Here is a 5,210-nt window from a genome sequence, read left to right on the forward strand (position 1 = left end):
ATGCTGCTGACAGAATTGCTACACAGAATCTTTAACCGGCTTAAGGCTGAGAGCCCAACCTGACTGAGGAGGCCAGCCAAGGAAAATAATCTTCTTTCCAGTACAAATGGTGATGATGCAAGCAGTGCCTGTGGCTCAAGGAGTAGGGCGCTGGCCTCATATACCAGGGGTGGTGGGTTCGAGTCTGGCCTCAGCCAAAACTGCAAAAAAAAAAAAAAAAAAAATGGTGATGATGGAATCCCAAATGTCACTACCAGCTTGAAAGAAAACCTCTAAGAACAAGGTAAAAATGATTTTTGTCAACCTGTGGAAAGGATAAAATTTTAAATTATATTCTATTTCCTATGATAATTTTTTGAGGTGTCTAATTTATAAGGTTGGTGAGACTTAGCTCTTTACTATTTTAAGCTCCTTAGTCACATACACAAAACATTTCTGGTACTGGTTATACATAATTCATTCTCTGGAGCATAAAGAAGCTGAAAAAACTAGGAGATGAAGAGTTTGGAATAAAGGTTAATTGAAGGGGAGGGGGGACTTGACTTCTTGAAATAAAAAGGAAAAAAGCTGAGGCATTTCTGGCCAAACTGAATGAAAACAGCTGACTGCTCCTTCAGGCAGTATTTTCTGAGGACCCCTGACGTGCCTCTGTGGTGATTTTAAAGTATGGCCACAGGTTTTTGGTTTGTTTTATTTGTTTGTTTTATATAATTGAAGTAGATTGAATCTGTTTCCCTTAAAATCTCATGCAGAAATTTGATCCCCAAGTTTGGAAGTGGGGCCTGGGGGAAGGTGTTTGGGTCATGGGGACGGATTCCTCAGGAATGGCTTGGTCCTTCCTCCCAGTCATGAGTGAGTGCTTTCTCATCAGGTCTTGTGAAATATGATTGTTTCAAAGAGCCTTGTGCCTCCTTTCTGTCTCTCTCACCATGTTACCTCTGCACATGCAGCTCCCCTCTGCCTTCCACCATGACTGGAGGTTTTCTGAGGCCCTCACCAAAAGCAGATACTGGTGCCTACAGAACTGTGTGCTAAATAAACCCTTTTCTTTATAAATTACCCAGCCTCAGCTGCTTCCTTTATAGCAACGCAAATGAACTAATACAACACTTCTCCCTTCAAAAGGTAGATCATAATTCTCCTTCTCGTGAATGTGTGCCAGACTCAGTGAATCAGTTCTAACGAATAGAACAGGACAGGACAGGCGCAGTGACTCACGCCTGTAATCCTAGCACTCTGGGAGTCTGAGGAAGGGGGATAGCTTGAGGTCAGGAGTTTGAGACCAGCCTGAGCAAGAACTAGACCCCATCTCTATAAAAAATAGAAAAGTTAGCCTAGCTTAGTGGTGGGCACCTGTAGTCCCAGCTACTCAGGAGGCTGAGGCAAGAGGATCGTTTGAGTCCAGGAGTTTGAAGTTGCTGTGAGCTATGACGACACCTATGCACTCCAGCCTGGGTGACAGAGCAGGAATAAATAAATAAAAACGAGCACAAAAAAGAACACGGAATAATGGCAGTGTGTGACTTTAGAGCAGTGGTTCTCAACCTTCCTAATGCTGTGGCCCTTTAATACACTTCCTGTGGGTCGCAACCCACAGGTTGAGAACCGCTGCTTTAGAACGATAAAAGACACTGCCACTGTCTTCTTCCTCCTGCTTAGATCACCTGCTCTGGGAGAAGCAGGCTGCTATGTTGTGAGGACACTCAAGCAGCTTTTGGAAAAGCCCACATGGGGAAGAACTGAATTGTCTCACCAACAGCTGGTGTCCATTTGCTAGCCATGTGGATCAACATCTGTGGCTGGATGAAAGTCCTGCTGCTCCAGCCAAGCTTTCGTATGACTGTGGCCTCAATTGTTATCTTAACTGCAGTTTCATAAAAGACTCTGGGCCAGAACCATCCATGCAAGCTGCTGCCAAATTCCTGACCCACAGAAACCATAAAGATAATTAATACTATTTGCTGTTCTAAGCCACTAATTTCTGGGCTAATTTGTTACACAGTAATAGATAACTCATACAGCTTGTCACTATGCAAGGTTCTCCCAACACGGGAGCAAAAACAATAAAGTCTCTACCATGAAGAAGTCCATTGTCTACCATGTAGATACAGTCTGGTAAAACTAACAATAACAAAACCATGTGATAAATGCTATAATAGAGGTATATCAGTCAGGGTAGGCATGAGTATACTGTAGTAACAAGCAACCTAAAAAACCTCAGTGGCTTCACATAACATTCCATTTCTTGCTCATGTTGTTTGTTGGTTATGGGTTGGCAGAGAGCTCCACTTCCTCCAAGACCCTGGATCACAGAGCAGCTACCAATGGGCTTACTTCTGCCTGCCACAGCAGAAATAAAGAGAAAATGGCAAATTGTAACTGCTTCTTAAAGCTTCCGTCTAGAAGTTACATGTGTCAATTGCACTCATATTTCATTGCCCAAAGCAAGTCATTTGAGAGTGAAGTTTAAGGAAAGCAGGAACGTTACAATCCTACCACTTCCCTGAGAAAGGGAGAATAAAATACTTGTGAATATCCCCAGTGATGACCAGATGGATGCTGGGCAGGCACCATGCAACCCAGGAAAGAACAACTAATTCTCCCCAGAGCAGAAAAGGTCAGAGATGGCTTTTCAGAGAAACACAAGCAGAGTTTAGCAACCAATCAAGGACAGAACAGGATTCCAGATAGAGAATACAGAACACATTTGCACAAGAAAATATCACATTCTAGAGAACAGCAAGAGTAGAGGCCATTACTCCATGCAGGGCAAAAGTCTGTGTTTTACTGACCAACAGTTTCCAAAAGGGACTTTTGGAGTGTGACAATTCTCTATGTGTGGAACTGCCTCATGCATTGCAGGACATTTCGCGCTGGGCACCAGACTACTCAATACCTGTAAAACCCACAGTAATTACCACACTCCTAACTCCCATAACCATTCTAAACACTCTCAGAGCTGGGAGGACTACCATCCCCTGTTGAGAACCATTAGCAAGTAGGATAATCTGTTTTTCTTCAGAGACACATGAAGTATAATCAGATATTGACAAAACTCAAGAAATACAAATAAGAAATAAATGATTGGAATAAGCACTGATTGCCATAAAATTTAAACTCTACCAAGAGTTACTATGGTACCGAGACATTAGACGGCAAAGTACATGAACTTATATCACACCCCTTTAAATCTGCCCCTCAAGAAAGAATCACTTTCCCTCATTATAAGAAGAATGCAAATGATTAAAAGTAAAGGATTAGGAGTACCTTAAGTCTGCCGTATTTTTATTTTAAGTAGACAGCATTAAGTTTAGTACTTGAATAACATTTTCCAGAAGAGCTGATAATGTTTTTAACACACCACTGCTGATTTTTAATACGGAATTTAAAGAGGGATATGAATTTACCATGTTTTCAGGTGTAGAAGATCATTCTGCTAGTTTGGAATAAAGCAAGACTGGTTCAGACTTTTACTGCTTGGGCAGTCCACACAACTGATATTGAGGACTGGAGAACACAGTAAAAGGGACGAATTTAAAATATATCTTTAGGGAGGAAAAATCAATAAGATATACTGCCCACTGATGAAAAAGCTGAGAAAGGGGAAGAAAAGGAGACACAGGGACAGCTACCAGCCATAATATGTAAACAGAGGATAAGAACAAAGAACACAGTGGAGACAAAGTTTTAAAATGTATATTTACAACAGCTAATATAGTAAATGAGCTACAACATTCCCAAGATCCCAGTCTGCAAAACTCTAGTTCTAGAAAATGTCTTACCTCAAAATGGTTCTGTGATAAAGTATGGTTAAGAAATATAATTTCCAGTTCGGTGCCAGTGGTTACAGCACCAGCCACATGCACTGAGGATGGCAGGTTCAAACCCAGCCCGGGCCAGCTAAACAACAATGACAACTACAACAAAAAAATAGCAGCTACTTGGGAGACTGAGGTAAGAGAGTCGCTTAAGCCCAAGAGTTGGAGGTTGCTGTGAGCTGTGACACCATGACACTCTACCAAGGGCGACATAGTAAGACTATCTCAAAAAAAAAAGAAAGAAATATAATTTCCCACTTTCCCACTTAGAGATTTAGTATACATATTAGTGTACTAATGTTGTGATCTATTTTACAGAAAAAAAAAAAAAGTTTAAACTTTATGTGCTTGCTTGGGCAGCACATATTCTAAAATTAGAAGGATCCAAAGAAGATTAGCACTGCCCCTCTGCAAGGATGACACACAAATTCACAAAGCATTCAATATTTAAAAATAAATAAATAAATAAATAAATTTTAGTTAACCCACAGCATCCCATAAGTATTTGGTCTCAGAACTCTTTTCACTCAAAAAGTTCATTAACATGCTACAGAAGTAGCACACACTATGGAGAACAGAATTTGAATACTTACATAGAACTCCTACAATTCAATAAAAGACAACCCAATTAAAAAATGGGCAAAGGATTTAAATACATAGACATTTCTCCAACAAAGATGTACAAATGTCCTGTAAGCAAGTGAAAGGATGCTCACTAGTCCTTAGGAAGGGAAATGTAAATCAAAACCACAATACGCTACCACGTAACATGCATCAGGAAGGCTATTATCAAAAACAGAAAATCACAAGTATTGGGAAAAATATGGAAAAATAGAATCTTTGTGCTTTGTTGGTGAAAATGTAAATTCATGGACCTATGGCAAGAAATGGTAAGGTGGTTTCTCAACAAGAATTACCATATGATCCAGCAATTCTACTGCTGGGCATATACCTGAAAAGTAAGGACTCAAACATGCATTTGTACTTAGGTATTCATAAGGGCCAGAAGGTTGAGGCAATCCAAATAACCATTGACAGATGAATAGATAAACGATATCTGTACATGTGCGTATATATGTATGTACACATAGCCACACAAACAGTGAAATGCTATTCAGCCTTAAAAAGGAAGGAAATCGCGACACACACCACAACATAGACAGACCTTGAAGACACTGTGTTATGGGAAATTAGCCAGGCACAAAAAGACATTACTGTATGATTCCCCTTATATGAGGTACCTAGAGCAGTCAAAATTATAGAGCAGAAGGGTGGTTGCCTGCCAGGGGCTGAGGGGAGAGGAACTGGGGAGTTACTGTTTAGGACCTAGAGAGTTTCAGTTTTGCAAGATGAAAAAGTTCCAGAGATTGGTAGCACAACAATGTGAATATA

The 5,210-nt window shown here is 40.5% G+C and overlaps 1 non-coding gene across 1 annotated transcript; it reads left to right on the forward strand.

Moving 5' to 3' along the window:
* The first annotated feature begins 4,162 nt into the window (after positions 1 to 4,162).
* LOC128592933 (U6 spliceosomal RNA) lies at positions 4,163 to 4,269 on the forward strand. Its single transcript, XR_008382140.1, has one exon. It is a non-coding gene; the product is annotated as a U6 spliceosomal RNA (small nuclear RNA).
* Positions 4,270 to 5,210: the final 941 nt, after the last annotated feature.

This window comes from Nycticebus coucang, chromosome 8, assembly GCF_027406575.1.
Source record: "Nycticebus coucang isolate mNycCou1 chromosome 8, mNycCou1.pri, whole genome shotgun sequence".
Classification (NCBI taxonomy): Eukaryota; Metazoa; Chordata; class Mammalia; order Primates; family Lorisidae; genus Nycticebus; species Nycticebus coucang.